The sequence below is a fragment of the Dipodomys merriami genome, unplaced genomic scaffold (genome assembly GCF_024711535.1).
Source record: "Dipodomys merriami isolate MVZ:Mamm:240054 unplaced genomic scaffold, mDipMer1.0.p SCAF_10, whole genome shotgun sequence".
Taxonomy (NCBI): domain Eukaryota; kingdom Metazoa; phylum Chordata; class Mammalia; order Rodentia; family Heteromyidae; genus Dipodomys; species Dipodomys merriami.
In genome coordinates, this window is record NW_027202271.1 from 34,550,986 (window position 1) to 34,571,088 (window position 20,103).

Genomic DNA, 20,103 nt, shown 5'->3' on the forward strand with positions numbered 1-20,103 from the left:
TCCTAGCCTCTCTGGAGGCTGAGATCTGAGGATCACAGTTCAAATCCAGTCCAGGAAGATAAATCTAAGGGATTGTCTTTTCCAATTAACTAGCAAAAAGCCAAAAATGGAGAGGTGGCTCAAGTGGTAGAACATACCAGGTAGAACATACCTACCTAGCAAGCCTAAGGCTCTAAGTTCCAGCTTCAGATTGCCCTCCCCCACCAAAAAAAAAAATGCCTTCTGGTATTTTGGCTTCAGAGATTGGGAATACTAGAGGACGAGTAATTATTAGATAAAGGTATAGATTTACCCAGAATTAAAACATTACTGAGAATCTCTGAGAATCCTTTCCAATGAACGTCCAGTAAATTACGTGAATCTTTTTAAGAGTATTTTCTTGATTTCTACACTGCTTTGATACTTGAATATATCAGGTAAATGTCTAAAATGTTACAGCTGGACTTTGATGGGAGGAAAAGAAAAAAATGAAGCTCTCGTTTCTAGTTCAACAACTGTGTGGACAGTGACACCACTCACTGAGATAAGAGTATAAGGTAGACTCCCAAATTCATATTTCTATCCTGACCTCTCTTCTTAGCTTTATCGCTGTTCATTCCAGCTGTTTCACTTTTTTACAGGCATGCCTCATATACATCTCGAGATTTATATTTTTATTCTAGTTATAGTTTGATATGCAAGCATACTGTATGTAGGCTATGAGAAAAAAAGGAAGACTCAGGAATAATGCCTAGGTTTTTGTCTTAAGCAATAGGGTAAACAGTGCTACTGAAAATTCAGACTAAGGAAGACATTAATTTCTTTGCAAAGTGAATCAAGAGCTCTGCTTAGGCTTTGTTCACTTTGTACTTGTATATTCAGTTGTATATACAAATGTGATACTTTGGGATAAACAGTATGGGCAAGTAAACTACTGCTTCCAGTTTTATACCTTCTATATCTATATTCTTCTCTGTTGTCTGTATTCTCTTTCATTTTACAAAGCAAATTTGATTATGTTACAACTCTCCATAATATTTCTTAAAATATTCACAAAAGAATCCAAAATTTTAATGTAATTTATAAATATATACCCTTTCTATCTCTCATTTCTTCTCATTCATCAGCTTTCATGCTTCATATCCTGACTTTTGGATTCCCATATACTATGACATTTTGGTGTTTTGATCCATGCTTTCCCCTTTAGCCTATAAATTCCTTATTTCACCTCTTCATTCCATTAATAGTTACACATTTTTTTTAAAATTCAGATTGCAACTCCCTTTGAATTCTTTCCATGATGTTATCTCCAAAAATATAGGTTAGGTATAAGTATCAGTTAAGGATCATGTTTTGCAGCATAAAACAGAAACTCAATGATGCTATCTTCATCAAAGAGCAGGTAGGCCTGTTGTAAGATTTCAAGGCCAGCTTAGGTAACTTTGCCAGACTCAGTCTTCAAACAGCACACAAAACAATTTAGCAAACTTTCCTTCAAAGAAGGGGAGTTAAAGGCTTACTCAGACAAAAAAAAGCTAAAACACTTTATCACTGCTGGACCAGCCTTTCAAGACATACTAAAACAAGTTCTTCAGGTTGAAATGAAATCATGCTAAACAGCTACATGATATCATAAAGAAGTATGAAACTCAATGGTATGTATAAAGACATGTACAAATACTATGTGACTTTTGGTGAGTAAATCATATTTATTACATTTTTAATAAAAATAGCCAGTTTTAGCCAGGCCCCAGTGGCTCATGCCTATAATCCTAGCTACTCAAGAGGCTGAGATCTGAGTATCGTGATTCAAAGTCAGCCCAGGCAGAAAATTCCCCCTGAGACTCTTACCTCCAATTAACTGCTCAAAAACTATGGCTCAAGTGGTAGAGCACTAGCCTTGAACACAAAGAGGCTCAGGGACAACGCCTAAGCCCTAAATTCAAGCCACATGACTAAACAAAAAAAACAAACAAACAAAAACCCAACAACAACAAAAGATAGCTTTAGGGCTAAGAATGTGGTTCATTAGCAGAGCAATTGAATTGCATGTGTGATTGCTGAGTTCAATCCCCAGCATTACAAAATATTAAAATAGCTTAAAAAAAACATCCATGTTGCCAACAAACAAATTATGAGAATAATAACATAAAATGTCTATGGGCAGAGAAGTAAATTACAGATTTTTGTTTATGTGACAAAACTTTGTAATCAAGTTAAAATAGATGGTAAGACCCAACATAATCACATATAAAATAAGTATAGAAGTTACAAAGAAAGAGAAATCAATTATATCAAAAAAATCAAGACAATGGACAACTGTAAAATATTTACAAGATATTAATTATATATTTTTATCACAAAATATGTTTTAAGGAATTATAAAGGTGGGTTGGGTATGGTTGGAATGGGAGAGAATTAGGAGAGGTATACTGATCAAGATGCATTGCACTTATAAACTGGCATGTTGAATTAAAACCTGTGTGTGCAACTATTTAAAAATAATAAAATGGGCTGGGAAGGTGGCTCAGTGGTAGAGTGCTTGCCTTGCATGCCTGAGGCCCTGGATTCGATTCCTCAGCACCACATAAGCAAAAAGGAAAAAGCCGGAAGTGGTGCTGTGGCTCAAGTGGTAGAGTGCTAGCCTTGAGCTGAAGACTGAGGGACAGCGCCCAGGCCCAGAGTTCAGGCCCCACAACAGGACCCCCCCACCCAAAAAAAGAATAATAAAACAATAATATATTTAAAAGAAGAAGAAGCCAAGTGCTAATAACTCATGCCTGTAATCCTAGCAACTCAGGAGGCTGAGATCAGAGGATCATGGTTTGAATCCAACTCACGTAGGAAAGTCAGTGACTCATCTCCAATTGAGCTTAAAAAACAAACAAACAAACAAAAAAACCAGAAGTAGAGCTTTGATTCGAGTGGTACAGCTCTAGCCTTGAGCAAAAAAAAAAACCTCAGGGACAGTGCACAGGCCCTGAGTTCAAGTCCCAGGACAAGCATGCCAAATAAAAACAAAATGGAAGAGAGATGAAAGAAAGAAGAAGAGAAGGGAGGAAGGAAAAAAGGAAGAAAGGAAGGAAGGAAGGAAGGAAGGAAGGAGAGAGGGAGGAAAGAAGGAAAAAAAAGGAAGAAAGAGAAGGAAGGAAAAAAGAAAGCTTTAACTGAAAAGAAGGGGGGAAATTCCATGCACATGGTAAACAAAAGAGCAAGGCTGCCAATTTTTCTACTGGACAAAGCAGTTTTTTACATAAAATTAGAGACAAAGAAGGACATTTTATGATGATGAAAAGCCAACCCCTCCAGAAATACACAACAGTTATAAAAATATATGCACCCAACATCAGAGCACCTAACCGCATAAAGCAAAATAAAAGGAGAAACAGAAAATAATACAGTTAGGAGAGAAGACTTTAATACCTAACATTTAGTAATGAATAAAACTTTCAGAAGGCAATAGGGAAATGGTTGGAACTACAATTTAGGACAGACTTCACAGACATACATAGAACATTTCATTCAAGATAACAAGCACATTGATTTTAAAAAAAACACTGGGGGTACATCATATGTTTGGTCACAAAATATTAATAAATCTAAGAAGATTGACATGGCAAAAATATTTTATGATGCAATGGAAATAAATAGAAATTAATACTAGAATTTAGATAATTCACAAATGTGGAAATTTAAAAACCTACTCACGAACAATTGGGTCAAAAGAGTAAAAAAGGAAATCAGAAAATACCTGTTAGATTAAAATAAAAGCACAACATATCAAATCATATGGAATATAACAGAAACAGAACTAAGAAGAAAGTTCATAGTGATAAAGAACTTAATTAAACAGGAAATATCTCAAACTTGTATCTGAAAGAACTAAAAAAAATTAAACTAAGCCTAAAGAAATAAGAAAGAGCAGAGCAGAGCTAAATGAGATAGATTTAAATTTAAATTTAAAATCTATATTTTTAAACCCTAAAAATTGGTTTTCTGAAAAGATACTTAAATTGAAACTTCCTTAGTACACTAAGAAAAGAGAAGACAAAAATGTTAAACATAGACAAGATTGGTGGCTCATGCCTGCAATCCTAGCTACTTAGGAGGCTGACATCTGGAGGGTCTAGGTTCAAGGACAATCTAGGTCCTCTCCTCCTCCTCAAAAAAGTCCATAAGATTCCATCTCCAATAACCAGTAAAACATTTGGTTATGAGTATAGCTCTGTGGTAAAGCATTAGCCTAGCATATAAGCCAAGCAAAGGCAAGATCTGGAGTTCAAACTTCAGAACCAGAAAAGACAAATTTTTTAATGAAACAGTAGATATTATAACTGACAGCAAGAAACAACAAAGTATTATTAGCCCTCCCCACCCCCAGCTAAATAATCTAGAGAAATTGCAAATATTCCTAGAAACATACAACCTACAGAGGCAATCATGAAGAAAGAGAAATTCTAAACATACCTATAACCAGTTGGAAGGTTAAATCAGTAACATTAAAAATCCCAATAAAGAAATATTAGTGAGGGGCTGGGAAGGTGGCTCAGTGGTAGAGAGCTTGCCTTGCATGCCTGAGGCCCTGGGTTCGATTCCTTAGCACCACATAAGCAAAAAGAAAAAAGTCAGAAGTGGTGCTGTGGCTCAAGTGGTAGAGCGCTAGCCTTGAGCTGAAGAGCTGAGGGACAGTGCCCAGGCCCAGAGTTCAGGCCCCATGACCGGACCAAAAAAATTTTTTAAAAGAAATATTAATGAATAATATTAGTAGACAACTTCACTGGTGAATTCTAGCAAACATGTAAAGAAACATGTAATGGCAAACATATAATGGCAGTCCTTTTCAGCCTCTTCTAAAAAACTGAAGTAGAGAGGATATTTCCAAAGTAAGCATTATTTGGATATGAAAGACAAGATAAGATCTATTTTATTAGAAGTCAGTATATCTCTTGAATACAGACACAAAATCCTCAACAAAAGCTAGCAGGGCATAAGAGTCATGCATAATTATTAAGCAGTCCAGTCGTGGATCACAGGTACAGTCTGATGGTCGGAGGTGTGGTCAAGTTGCTTTTGATCTCAGAAATTAGCCAGGCTACACCTTTTTGCAAAAGAAAGTCATTGTTGCCTGGAAATGGAGTGGCTTCCACTCCTGTCTCAGGATGATTATCCTTCAGTGCTGTCTATTTGGGATTCCAAGGCGTCTGAAAGGTAATTACAGAGAGAATGGCTTGAGCAAAGGGCACAGATAGAAAATGGAAGAGGTGCCGATCGCTTATTCTACTTTTAGTTACCCTTTGAACATTTGTCAGGATCAAATGAAAAAATGAACAATTTTTGTTTTTGTTTTAGCAAATGTAGTTTTTAAAAATACCTATTATAACCATATAGCAGAAATCATCTTCTAGATAGCCATAATAAGGGAAGAAAGATGTGAGAAATCTCATATTGCTTTTACATGATGTCATCTTGAAAGTGGCATTTGTCAATTCCAAAATACTTTACTGACTAGTCTGTGTCACAAGTCTCTATCCAACTGTAGGAGCTCTGAGAAATATAGTCAATCCAATATGTGCCCAGAAGGGAAAAAAGTAGTGAATATTTCTTAACAATAGTAATATATAATGTGAATGGCTGTTACGACTGTCCTCTGTGTATAGGAAAGCAACTGGAGACTTTTCCAAGTTAAGTAATTCATCCAAGATTGCATACAAGGTAAACAGGGACACTTAACCTGGGTAAGGTAAGCAGGCAGACCTAAGCAATCTATCTCTAGAGTTTATGTGTACCCTGTATCCTATATCATATCTCAGTGACATGCTGGGAGCCTTGCACAAGTGGTCACTACTAGGGATATTTAATTCAACTCTTATGAATTCAGTTCAATTCAAATCAGCTTACATTTGCTGAATACTTTTGTTGTTCCAGTATTGCAGTTGCATTTAGAAAATGGTTGGACTGTTGGACCACATAGAACCTTTCTAATTTTCCAACTGTGGTTATAAGCAAATAACTATGTTGATCAGTTTTATATGCTAACTTGGCTAACCCATATCACTCAGATATTTGGTTAAATCTTCTGGATAAAACTGAAAATGCTTTTGGAAAATATTAACATTTAAATTGGCGAATTTAGAGTATGTCAGATTACTCCTTTTTGTGTATGTGTGATACTAGAGTTTACATGCTAATGAAATACAGTTTTCACTTAGTGAATATCTCAAAATTTAAAAACCACTAAGTTGGACCATCATAAGTCAAGTATCATTTGTACAGATTATGATAGCCAATATCCCCTACTTACTTTGATCTTAGAATATTGAGTAGAAAATAGCAGAATACTAGAACAGCCTACAGAAACAAGTCAATGTTTACAATTCCTTTTATAATACAAGAAATTCTAAAACTCACCCATTATAAAACATATAAAATACTGAAAACATAACCAAAACAGTCTTCTACATACGGGTCTCAAAGTGTGGTTTTTAAATCTTTCTACATTGGCGAATGTCTCAACTGCTTTCACAAATTAGGTGTTGTAAGAATGAGTGACTAGACATTAATAAGCATTTTAGAAGTTAGCCATCCTACACAACTTAAGGTGAACAATCTATATGAGATATTATTTTTTAAGTGTTCAGTTGCCCCCTACTGGCTATATAATTAGAAAACTCCTTTTAAAAATCCTCAGTGGATTGTATATAATGATAATTTTCTGAAAGAATGTATTTAACATTCATGTTTGTGTATGCACCAATCCTGGGGCTTGATCTCAAGGCCTCACACTCTCACTTAGCTTGTTTTTTTGCTCTAGATGGGTTCTCTACTACTTGAGCTATACCTCTACTTCTGGCCCTTTGCTGGTTAATTGGAGATAAAAGTCTCTCAGATTTATCTGCCAGGGCTGACTTCAAACCTGGATCTTCAGACCACAGCCTCATGAGTAGCTAAGATTACAGGTGTAAGCTACCACAGCCTACCTGTATTCAACATTTTTTTCCTGTGCCAATGCTGGGGCTTGAACTCAGAGCCTAGCCATTGTGCCTAGGGTAGCACTCTACCACTTTAGCTACAACTCCACTTCCAGGTTTTTGGTGCTTAATTTAAGCATCTTACAGACTTTCCTTCCCTGGCTGCAATCCAGAAATCTGTTTCCTGAGTAGCTAGGATTATAATCATGAGCCACCAGCACCTGGCTATATTCAACAGTTTTATCAAATAAATTTTCAATGAATATTCAGCACACAATTAAAATTTGCAAATTAATCCAAAGTTCCTCATTAACAAAATATTCATTCTACAGATGTCACATTTTATGTCTCTTCAATTCCTTTTTTAAACCACGCAGGAATAATTTACCTAAGTAAAAAGGAGGAAACCACTTGTTCAAAAATATTTTTAAAAATGTATTCTGTTTCTAAAACTACTTCTCTGGATAATATTAGAAAAGACACCTGAACATTCTCTTGATTCCTAATTCCTCATCTATAAAATTAGGTATGTATAATTGACAAAAAAGAAACTGCACATAGTTAAAGTGTATAATTTGACAACTTTTGATCTACACATACAACTGTAGAATCATCTTTACAATTGATGTATACTGAACATATTTATCACTCTTACTTTTTCTACATACCACTTTATACTTTCTGTCTTCTCCTCCCCCTCTCAAGCCCCTTCCATCTTTAATAACCACTGAAGTAACTATTAGAGGCTTGCATTTCTTAGAGAAGTAAATAATTTTTAAGCTTACTACTTTAAGAGATTAAACGAGATATGGAAAATAAATGCTTTCTAATTATTTTTTAAAAATCGGAGCTTTCCTATCCTGTAGCTTGAGGCAATAGTGTGATTAAAGTGGTTAAAACCTGGAGCTTCTGAGTCAGTAGTCATGAGCCTGGATCTGGGCTCTGTCATTTAACAGTTGGTTGACCTTAAGAAGTTACTCAACGTCCTAACTGTGGCTAATAGTTGCCCCATGTTTAAGGCAATGGATAATAATAGCATCTATCCTCATTAGGATGTTGTGAAATGACATATAAATGCTTGTGGCCCAGGACTGGGCTTGTACATGCAAAGCACAAGTGGAAGTCATCTGTCTTCAGACATTTCAGAGTACCACCCCAAAACTCCAAGCAAAGGAAGTGAGAACTCTGAGCAGGTAGCCAGTATGATTCTTATGTCAGTCTTTAAAAAATGTTATGTAAAGATTATTGTAGCTCACTTGTTAGAAATGACATACAGACATGACTCTGACGCCCTTTTCTTAAGCACCCTATCAGATTTTCTTTCTCATAACACTTTCCCCAAGTGTCATCATAAACTTTTCTTTGTAATCCAGCTCCTAAACATAGGACCAGACAGTCAACTCATTTCATCTTTGTGTTCTGACAAATAACTTGGCCAGAGAATGATGACAGTCACTCGACTGCTTGAAGACCATTGGAATAGACATAATTGAATAAATTCGGGTTTTTGTGATATATTTTCTTTAATGGTTTTCTCCTTATATTCAGTACTACTGCTCCCCCATCCATGTTATTCTTTTGATCTGTTAAAGTCTGCCATATTCATACTTTTTAAAGTTTTCTCCTTACAATTGGAAACTACTTTAACTCTACTTGTCACCCTAGCCCAAACTATTACCTAAAACCAATTCTAACCTTACGTAGGAAAGAGTTAAGATGCTATAAATAAAAACTATACAAGGAAACACCTGGAGCATATTTTTATTCCATGAAGTTTCAGCACTGACTTACTGAAGAAAGCCCAGAGAAATATGTGAGGATAGAGGAAATATTCCACAGGGAAGAGAGTGTCTCGCCTATCATCTCTCCTGTAGTATAACATACTATTTATATACATTCATTCACTCTTTTCATAAGCTGGCATCTTCCCAGAAATTGAAGTCTGAGACAATAACTTAAGTGCAGGTAATTGATTTGAGGAAAATGTCCCAGTGAGTAGGAATGAGAGACTGGAAAAAAATCAAAGCATGAAAAAAAAAAAGAAAAGAAAATAATTCAAGAGTCTGTTATCAGTCTTGGCATTGCTATAAGCAACTAGTGGCTATTTTTCTAGATCTTTCAAATAGCTATCTAGAGCCTACCAAAATAATTTTCATGAATGAAGAAGAGGGGAATATATATTCAGTAGTTTCTTTCCATCATTGTTCAGTGTGGCAATGAAATCTCTGATTTCTGGTGTTTAACGACCTTCTTCAAGCCCCCCCACCCACCCACCCCCACCCCTGCCCCTCCTTAGTTTGGGTTGAAACTGAATGCTTCCATCCAGAGAACATGGCAAAGGTAATAAGATGTGGGTGAGAGGTCAGAACTTTCCCTGGTATGATGCCCCCCCAAACACTCTGATATACCCAGTAACACCATTTATGCTGTGATTAAAAATAAAAAGAATGTTCTATATGAAATGTTAATGTCTATATTCCCTTTCTTCTTCAAGGATTTCCTCTCTGCTTTTCATGCCTGTTTGTGTGTGTGTGCTTACCCTGGGGCTTGAACTCAGGGCCTGGCACTCTTGCCAGGCTTTCTTGTTCAAGCTTGTCATTCTACCACTGGCGCCACACCAGCAGTTCAGTCTTTCTCTGGTTAATTAGAGATCGAGTCTCAAAGACTTTCTTTCTGTACTGTCTTTGAACCATAATCTTCCAGGTCCCAGCCTTCCGAATAGCTAGGATTACAAGCATGAACCACCATTGCCCAGCTTAATGTAGCTCTTTCTAGTGGGAAATATTTGACATTTTGGGGTTAGGCGGATTGAAATGCCTCCTATCTATTAATTTATGGATCTTATACACCTATTGCCAAATGTAGATTCAATCTTCACTTGAGGCTTTAGTATCTAAGTAACATGTTGCCTCCAGAATTGAAGTATTTCAGCAAATTAAAGTACACGCCATCTTTTAATTCATGGAAAAGCAAACTAAATTAAAGTCCACTAACATTTTAGTGCTTTTCCATGAAGACTTGTGCGCAGCTGGGAGGATATCTGGATCCTTCGATTACTGTAATTCTGAAAGTTGGACCACTTTTTGGTGCTGCTAATCATTGACTGTAGTCCCCAAAAGCCTTATGAAAATGTTATGTCCTATGTAATTGCAAAGTAACACAAAGTAAAATTGCATTTATAAATCATTTTCATAGCTATATAAAATTGCATAATCAGATTTTAAAGTGTAAGTAAACTTACTAATTTCTGAAAATCATCAGTAGTTTTAATTTAGCCTATGCGAAATATAGTTGTGATACACATATTTCTATAATGTGATACTCCTGTGTAGAGATGCCTTGGAAATGCATCAAGGCTGACTACAACATAGAATATTTTACCATAAATTGGAGTTCCTTATATATAAACAATACACGTTAGCTGGGCGCTGGTGGCTGGTAATCCTAGCTACTCAGGAGGTTGAGATCTGAGGATCGCGGTTCAAAGCCAGCCCTGGCAGGAAAGTCCGGGAAACTCTTATCTCCAATAAACCACCAGAAAACCGGAAGTGGCACTGTGGCTCAAGCGGTAGAGCACTAGCCTTGAGCTGAAGAACTGAGGGACAGCGTTCAGGCCCAGAGTTCAATCCCCACAACTGACAAAAAAATAATAGTAATACATGTTAAATGTTTTGTGGAATAAAGTGAACATTGTAAATAAAATGAAGAGTGAGACAGAAACCTACTAGAAGAAATAAAATTATAAGAAAAGTGAAGTAAGCCAAGCCCAAAGAAACATAGGTCCCATGATTTCCCTTATTTGCAATATCTAGTATATGTATGAGTCAAGCAGAAAAGGTCAGATAAGGTGATGTTAGGAAAATGAACCCTAAGATATGTATTTTAAATGTTTTTTTCTTTCATGCATTTGTTTCTAACGCAATTATAAGATTATTTCTTTGTTGCTTTGTATGTCCCTCCCCCACAGTATAACCCCTGCTTTCACTGTATTTGATGTCCGTATAATTTGTGGAGGGGAAGGGGAAAAACAAGTCGTTTAAATAAGGATACCGGTGGACCTGTTGCAACAATGAGAAGTACAAGTTGTCATGTCGAAAACGAACTTTACAACTTGGGGGGGGGGGGATTGGGTAGGGGGGAAGGGAGGATGGGAAGGGATGGAAAGGGTAAACAAAAGAGGAGGCTACAATGCTTGATAATAAAAGTAATCACTATCTTGCCCATGTAATTGTAACCCCTCTGTACAGTATTTTCACAATTAAAAAAAAAAAAAAAAAAAAAAGTACTGGGTTACAGAGTTCTCCATAATGGCCAGCAGGTGGTAGTAGAGTAGCTCAGATGTCAAGCATAACAAAGGGAGAAAGTAAAAACCAATCAAATCAACACTGCTTTAGGTGAAAGAAAATACAGGAAGGCAACATGACGGTTTAAATTTGAATGTGTCTTTCTAAATTGTTCCTTGTTCGAAGCAAAGCACTCCTCCAGATACAACCAAAAGTTTTATTAAACCTTTCTGTGCCTTGAATTGCTCCCTAAAAATGGTTATTTTAATGTCTTGTAGGGTTGTTATATGCAACAGTGCATACTGTACAGGAAGTGCTGTACATTATGACTCTGTACAATGACTATAAGGTACTGGTGATAGGGACTGAAAAGATATATGAATGAAATGCAGAATAGCCCAGTATTTGTAATTCAAAGACTCTCTGGTGTCGAGTGCCTATAAGACAAATAGGTCTAGAAATAATCATTTTCATTGGTGACGTGACTATTTTAAAATATATGTAGCCTCAAAAATTCATTGAAATGGTATCTCTCCGAGAGTGCAATCTTAAAATAGTATTAAATATTGCAACATTTGGCAGAACATTTTAGTTTATTCCTTTGCAAAGAAGTGTCAGTCTCAAATAGGGAGCTGGTGGCTCATACCTGAAATCCTACCTACTCAGAAAGTTAAGATCAAAGGATCAAGGTTCACAGCCAGCACAGGCAGAAAAGACCAGGCGACTCCTATATCCATTTAGTCCAGAAGTGGAGCTATGGCTTAAGGGTAGAGTGCCAGCCATGGGTGAAAAAGCTAAGGAACATTGTCCAAGCTCTATCTGTAAGTCCAAGCCCCATTACTGGAACACGAAAAAAGAAATGTTAGTCTCAACCATGTTTAACCCAACCAAGACATCGATATAAAATATCTTTGTTTTCTGAGCTCAATTCCATCATTACCCAGGCCATTTAAGATGGATGCAATACACAGGGAGACCAAAGAAGAATTGTCTTAGGAGAGGATCACAAGGGCTCAATAACTATGTGCATATGATCATATACAGTGACTTTTATTGAAATGAACTCCAAGAAATGGAAACAAGAGGTTTCTTTTCATTTTAGTTTTTGTGGGTTCTTTTCTGTCTTTACCCTTTTGTGGCTGTTTTTTTTAAAATTTCTGTACCTTTTGTATTGTATGTAAGTTTATCTGATTTGGGGAGGGTAAAGCAAGGCACAAAAATGGTGCAACAAAGGGTCAACTAATCCAGCAGTGATACTCACTGCACACTATGTTTGAAATAAACTATACAACTTGTGGGGGAGAGAGGTTGGGAGGGAAAAAACAACTGAGGGAAGAGGTGACACTGTTCAAAAAGAAATATACTCATTACCTGACTTAAGTATCTGTAACCCCTCTATATCATTTTTACAATAATAAATAAATACAGATATAAATAAGTAAGTAAATGAATAAATGAATAGAAGATGGGTGAAATGCTGGCAAAAAATGCTGGAATTAGTTTTACTGGTGAGCTAGAGGGGAACGTAAGGACTTGTTTAATCTTTAAGCTGAATTTGCCCTCCCTGTCTTTTTACTCTGTAAGTTTTAGACTTAAAGTCTTTTAACTTTTGTTATAAACCTTTTGACTCTCAAGACACTTAAAGTAGGATTTCTACTTAATATCAAAGTTTTTTTCTTTCTCATTTTTTTTCTCCTGAGAAAGTGACTCTTTCCCAGACCCAAGTGAGGGTCTGACCTACCTGCCTATGACTTCTTCCTCTCTTATCCTGTTATCAGAACCACACCATTATCCTTAAGACGTTGGCCAAGGTCCAGCTTCAGATCACATTGATTTTTCTGTGGTGATGCTCAATCACTGCTTCCTAAGTACAAGTAACTACTGTAGTCAGAGGAACAATAATTGTCACATCACCTCTTGGATGTGGACCCTAGAGCAGATTCACTCTAAATCCTCACAGACTTTAGAGCTTAGCCAGTAGGACTTCTGAGCACGGTAGCAGAGGCAGACCCACTGGCTGCACTCTGCTTTCTTTTTCCTTGCCCTTAGCACTTCCACCTACTACTTCATAAATCCTCATTTATGGCTGATAGGACAGGCAGACAGAAATGGAATAAGAAGAAAAGAAAATAGCACAAGGAAATGGAGTGCTAAAATGCTTTGAGCTCCAGATGTGGAAATGCTGTGTACAGAAAGTGGAAGATAAGGGCTGGGATGGTGGCTCAGTGGTAGAGTACTTGCTTTGCAAGCCTGAGGTCCTGGGTTCGATTCCTCAGCACCACATAAACAGAAAAAGCCGGAAGTAGCGCTGTGGCTCAAGCAGTAGAGCGCTTGCCTTGAGCTGAAGAGCTGAGGGACAGCGCCCAGGCCCAGAGTTCAGGTCCATGACCGGCAAAAAAAAAAAAAAAAAAAAAAAAGGAAGATAAGTTCTAAAGTTTTAGGGGCTGGGAAGGTGGCTCAGTGGGAGAGTGCTTGCTTTGCATGCATGAGGCCCTGGGTTCGAGTCTTCAGCACCAGGAAGGAAGGAAGGAAGGAAGGAAGGAAGGAAGGAAGGAAGGAAGGAAGGAAGGAAGGAAGGAAGGAAGGAAGGGAGGGAGGGAGGGAGGGAGGGAGGGGAAGGAAGGGAGGGAGGAAGGAAGGAAGAAGGAAGGAAGGGGAAGGAAGGGAAGGAGGAAAGAAGGAAGGAAGGAAGGGGAAGGAAGGGAGGGAGGGAGGGAGGGAGGGAGGGAGGGAGGGAAGGAAGGAGGGAAGAAGCAGCATCATTGGACTAGAGGCATGAATAGAGTGATAGAGCATCAGCTGAGTAATCTAGCCTAAAAAGATACTTTGTTCAAACCCTAGTACAAGAAAAAACAAAAAACAAAAAATATCAACATCTTTTCCAATAGTTTCAGTAGAAGTCTGGTATCTGAGAATCAATTAATAGGCTTGTGTTATAAGCTCATCCCTGAATCAATTGTGTGGCCTGTATGAGGAATAAGGGTTGATATATACATCAGGAATATCCAATATTTGTAGTTAAGAGGGCACAGAAAATGCTAGTTAAATCATATAGACTGAAAAGGAAGATTTTTTTCATGGAAGAAAACTGAAGTACTGAAAAAGAATTAGAGATGCAAGACTAAAACATGTCTTGACTGCAAGGGAAGGCCTCACGAGAGCAGGGTGCATGAATAGAAAGAAGAATGGGCAAAGACAACCAAATGATTCATGTGAAAAAGAGCTAGGAACTTTCATGGGGCTGGTAGGGGAAGGGATAGATAGGGGACGGGAAATGGAAGAGGTGAAGAAATCAAGACCCCTTTTACACATGAGTGAACATATTAACTTGAAAATCCTTCCCATGTAAAGCAAATTTATAAACTGAAAATTTTATAACAAAAAAAAAAAAGAATTAGAGGTGCTGGTGATTCATGTATCCATTTACTCAACAAATGTTCATTATGTGTCTACTAAATGTAGGCTTTAGATCTCGAGTATAAAAGTATAAAAGCAGAGGGGCTAGGAAAGTGGCTCAGTGGTAGAGCGCTTGCCTTGCATGCCTGAGGGCCTGGGTTCGATTCCTCAGCACCATATAAGCAAAAAGAGAAAAGCCAGAAGTGGTGCTGTGGCTCAAGTGGTAGAGCGCTAGCCTTGAGCTGAAGAGCTGAGGGACAGCGCCTAGGCCCAGAGTTCAGGCCCCACGACTGGACCCCCCCCCAAAAAATGTATAAAAGCAGAGATTAATATGATCAAAAAATCCTTACTTTTTGGTCAAAATAGTTTGTTTACATGTGTGAAAATTGAACAATGAAGCTTGTTGAGTAAAAGTGATAGAGGAGCAAGATTTACTAGAATATGTTGTATACATAAATGGAAATGCCACATTGAAATTCTTCTGGCAGAGCTAATGAGTGCTAATAAAAACAATTAATTAATAATTTATAGCTCTGAGGATCGCGGTTCAAAGCCAGCCCGGGCAGGAAAGTCCATGAAACTCTTATCTACAATAAACCACCAGAAAACCAGAAGTGGCGCTGTAGCTCAAGTGGTAGAGCACTAGCCTTGAGCTGAAGAGCTGAGGGAGCACTCCGGCCCAGAGTTCAAGCCCCACAACCGACAAAAAAAACTTACAAATCCCTGATCACTGCTTTGTTCTAGGTGACAAGTGGAGTTAGAATAAGTAGCTACACTAATAAACTATATTTCAGGTGGTGATAAGTACGATGATAGAAAGTGGAATAGGTATTTTTGTTTATTTCTATGATAAAGGATACTGTAATTTCATTTAGGTTACTGGAGAAGGCCTTACTAAGAGGGGGACATTTGAACCTGAAAGAATTCAGCCATCCCAGAGGACCAGGAAGAGGCAGCATGTACAGGAGAAGGTGGATTATAAGGAGGTTTATTAGTGGGGCCATCTTGCCCATGGGAGAGAAAGCAATATGGCACCTGCTCCTATCCAGATGGTAACCTGTAACTCTGGGAGTAGTGGTGAGAGGTCCTCTGCATTCATAGGTAGGTCTGGGCAGAGAGTGGAAATGGCCAGCTATCTTGGTGGGAGCTCTAGAGCAGGGAGTAGCTTGGGTCTGGGTGGAGCTGGGGGCTACAAGCTGCCCTGGGAAATATAGTGGCAGTGGCTAAGGGTCTGAGGTGGGGAGATTGCAAAGAGAACAAAAGAATAACACACACACACACACACACACACACACACACACACACACACACACATATACGGAAAGTGAGTGGGGGGGGGGGGTGTTGGAAGTTGGCTCAGTGGTAGAGCGCTTGCCTCGCATGCATGAGGCCCTGGGTTTGATTCCTCAACACCACATAAGCAGAAAAAAGCCAGAAGTGGTGCTGTGGGTCAAGTGGTAGGGTGCTAGCTTTGAGTTGAAGAGCTGAATGACAGTGCCCAGGCCCAGAGTTTAGGCCCCCACGTCTGTCAAAAAAAATTCTAAGTATCTGGGTATCTATGTTTTACTGATGTCCTCTCTCTTTCCTTAGAAAAGTTATTTCTGTAGTCAGAGATTTTTGATTCATTTTACTTTGACATGAGAAGACATTGAGGGAAGGGAGCTAAGGTAGTGAATGATCAAGATCTAGCTAAATGTAGACTGATGGGCAGAAGCAAGAGGTTAGGAAAGGGATGAGTGCCAGAACCCCTCTTAGAGATGTTAATAGTTTGGGTCAAGGTAATAACATTGTACCTGTGGAAAGTGGTCAGATTCTTGATATATTTTGGAATTGTTCCACCATATTAAAATGGGGTAAAGAAATTATCAAGGAATCAAGAGTAGCTCTATGGTTTTTGACAAGAATGGCTGGAGACGGAGAAAACTAGTAAAAATAGGTTTAAGGGAACACGGTTCAATTTCAGATATGCTAAACCTGATATTCCTATTAAAACTCCTAGTGGAGATGTTGAATGCATGAGAGTGAGATTTAGGCAGAAGTTCTAAGCCAGGGAAGTATCACTATGTAGATGGTTTTGAGGATGAGATAACGTCAGGATTTAATGTCAGGATTGTGATAAGGAACCCCAAAGAGAAGACCCCATCCTGAAAAGCAGCAACAAATGGTGAGGGCATCCCAAAGGAATGAAATAAAGTGAGAAAAATCAATAAAGTGAGGTCAAGTGGGATTTAACCATGTGGAGGCCTCGGCACAAATAGTTAAAGCGATATGACAGTGAATAAACCCCCATTGGCATCTGTTAAAGAAAGAAAGTAAAGGAAGGAATTTAGAGACTGCAAATATTAAACAGCAATGAAAGAAGGTAATGTAGCGAGAACTGCTGTCTTCACCTGTTTGTGACAAGGTCTCACTAGGTAGCCTAGATCAGCCTCACTTCACCATCCTCCTCTTCTTCCTCGTGAGTGTTGTGATCGTACACATCCACTCCCATGCCTGGCTTGTATAGATTTATGTTTTTAAGCAAAGGAGATTAGTGTATCAGTGGAATGATTCCATAGCAATAGGAGGGGAAAGTGATGAAGTGGGAGAGTGAAGGCAGAATTAATGGAGAACTGTTCTTGAGGAGGCATGAATAAACAACAGATGTCTACTTCAAAAACATATGGAAACTTTGAGAAAGCCTGGATTTTCCAAGAGCCCAGAGTAAGGAAAACTATGGTCCTTTGACAAACATCAGGAAAACAAATTCAGAACAATAGAGCTGAAGCAGTAGAACCCTGATGGAGTCAAGGATTCTAATTTGTCTCTAAACTTTGATCACCATTAACCTCCATTCACACATATCTTCATAAGTAGTGACAGGTTACCAGTCCTTCATTATTGGCCTGAAAGGATTTTTTTTTCTTTTTTGTCGGTTGTGGGGCTTGAACTCTGGGCCTGGATGCTCTTCAGCATAAGGTTAGCACTCTACCACTTGAGCTACAACGCCACTTCTGGTTTTCTGGTGGTTTATTGTAGATAAGAGTTTCATGGACTTCCCTGCCCGGGCTGGCTTTGAACCACAATCCTCAGATCTCAGCCTTCTGGGTAACTAGGATTACAGGCGTGAGCCACCAGTGACTAGTTTAAGGAATTAATTTTCATTTTTATTTATTTATCTAATTATTTGTTTATGCAGGTCCTGGGGCTTAACCTGTGTCTGGGCTCTGTCCCTTACATTCTTTGTCTCAAGGCTAGCACTCTACCACTTGAGCTACAGTGCTACTTCTTGCTTTTTCTGAGTAGTTTATTAGAGATAAGATTCTCAGACTTAAAAAAAATAGTCTCAGACTTTCCTGCCTGGGCTGGGTTTGAACTGCCATCCTTCCAGTCTGCTGAGTAGCTAGGATTACAGGTGTGAGTCACTGGCACCCAGCTCGGCATTAATTTTTCCAATGATATTTTGGCTTTTTCTTTCGGACAAAATTGTATGATGATACAACATCCACTACTGTTGGTTTTGCTTTTGTAATACAGTCATAACTTTTGTGACAAAACTAATTTGTGGGCTCCATTACTCTTCAGAGAACTTCTTCTCATCGAGTCTCTTTGAAGTGCCCATTGTCTTTCCTATTTATTTTCTCTTAGTAGATCTCCTCTTGTCTAATGCTTCAATTGTCAACAGCTTTTTATGACTCAGTAGATTTCCAGCATTCTGTTCACTGGCTTCATGGAATACATCTCATTTTTAAACCAAACTCAAAGTCTAATCTAGCATCAATTTCCATTACCTTGTGCATATTTATTTCTAACATTCAGGAAGAGCTTCCTGACCAGCACACTGACAGGATGGGTGGGGACGGAAACTGGAGATTGTCGGAGTGGGGTCTAATCTTGAAAATAGTCATGTGACTAGCGAATATGTCTATACTTTAGTGACAATATGCCTTCCTTGGTAACGTCATAACCAGGTGGGCAGATTAATAAAAAAGCAAGTAGCAACAACTGTTAAAAGTAAGTATCTCTGGGTAATCATAGTCTCGGTAACTTTTATTGTATTTTTTGTGTTTATCTGTATTTTCTAAACTGTCTACGATGAATACCTCCCTCTCAAATGCCTCTCTTATTGCTCTGGATGCATTATAAGAGAAGAGACTAGCAATGTAGCTCAGTTGGTAGAGTGCTTGCCTCACATATATGAGGCTCTGGATTCTATCTCAGTATTGTGAAAAATAAATAAAAGATAATAAAATACATAAAGAACTTTCATAAAGGTTATCTCATTTTGTTAGCAGTCCTTGCAACACTAGTTGAATTCTGTGGAAAAATACTAGTATTCATTTATTCTTTGTTCATTCACACAGAATATAACTTACATATGCAGATACTATGTGCTGGCTAAAATACCAGATGCTAAATAACAATGAATAAATCTTTAACAAGGAATAGATCTTTAACAAAGCTTATTGTTATTATAAGAAACAGATGAATGAATAAAACAGATTAGTTCATTTCAATTATGATTTAAACTGGCTAATTTGTGCATGCATGAGTTTATTGAAAGCAGGTAATAAAACAATAACAATAAAAAGTTAGAAAATACCTAGCTGCAGGAAGGTATTAAATTGTTATACAGCTGTTTAATGTTAATGTTTAGTACCAGTTAAAAGTTATTATTAGCCAGGTGGCTCACACCTGTAATCCTAGCTACTCAGGAGGCTGAGATCTAAGGATCATGGTTTAAAGGCAGCCTGGGCAGGAATATCTGTGAGACTCTTATCTCCAATAAACTACCAGAAAACCAGAAGTGGTGCTATGGCTCAAGTGGTAGAATGCTAACCTTGAGCAGCACCCAGGCCCAGAGTTCAAGACCCATGGCCATCAAAAGAAGAAGAAGAAGAAGAGGAAGAGGAAGAGGAAGAAGAGGAAGAAGAAGAAGTTGTTATTATCTTTGTGTGTATGCTAGTTTGGGGGCTTGAACTCATGGCCTGGGTGCTGTCCTTGAGCTGAAGTATTGGGCTCTATCACTTTGGTGAGTAATTAGAGATAAGAGTCTCATGGACTTTCCTGCTTGGACTGACTTTGAACCTCAATCTTTACATCTCAGTCTCCTGAGAATCTAGGATTATAGGCATGAGCCACCTGTGCCTGGCTAAAAGGCATATTTAGGGATCTATTAATGGCATAATTTAAGCTAAATGTTTTAGAGAGAGGGAGGAATGAGAGAATTAGAATACTAATTAGAAGGAATGTGTTAAAAAGCTGAAAGGACTTACTATTGAGGTAGAAAGTTTTCTTTTACGTGTTTCTGTTTTTTTTTTTTTCCCAATTTCCCATGACAAGTATGTGTTACTTTCATAACCAGATTAAAAAACATATACATAAATGATACAAGATTGTTCTAAGTATACCAACATACTACTCAGTGCCTGTTGATAGTCATATTTATCTGCAAATACACCATAAGTTAAAATGTATCTCTCTAATAAATTTTTTAT

General features: G+C 38.0%; 1 long non-coding RNA gene across 1 annotated transcript in view; it reads left to right on the plus strand.

Annotated features, from left to right (window-relative positions):
* LOC138804659 (uncharacterized) overlaps positions 1-20,103 on the plus strand; it is a 94,344-nt gene that overhangs the window by 12,898 nt on the left and 61,343 nt on the right. The gene's annotated exons all lie outside the window — the stretch shown is intronic.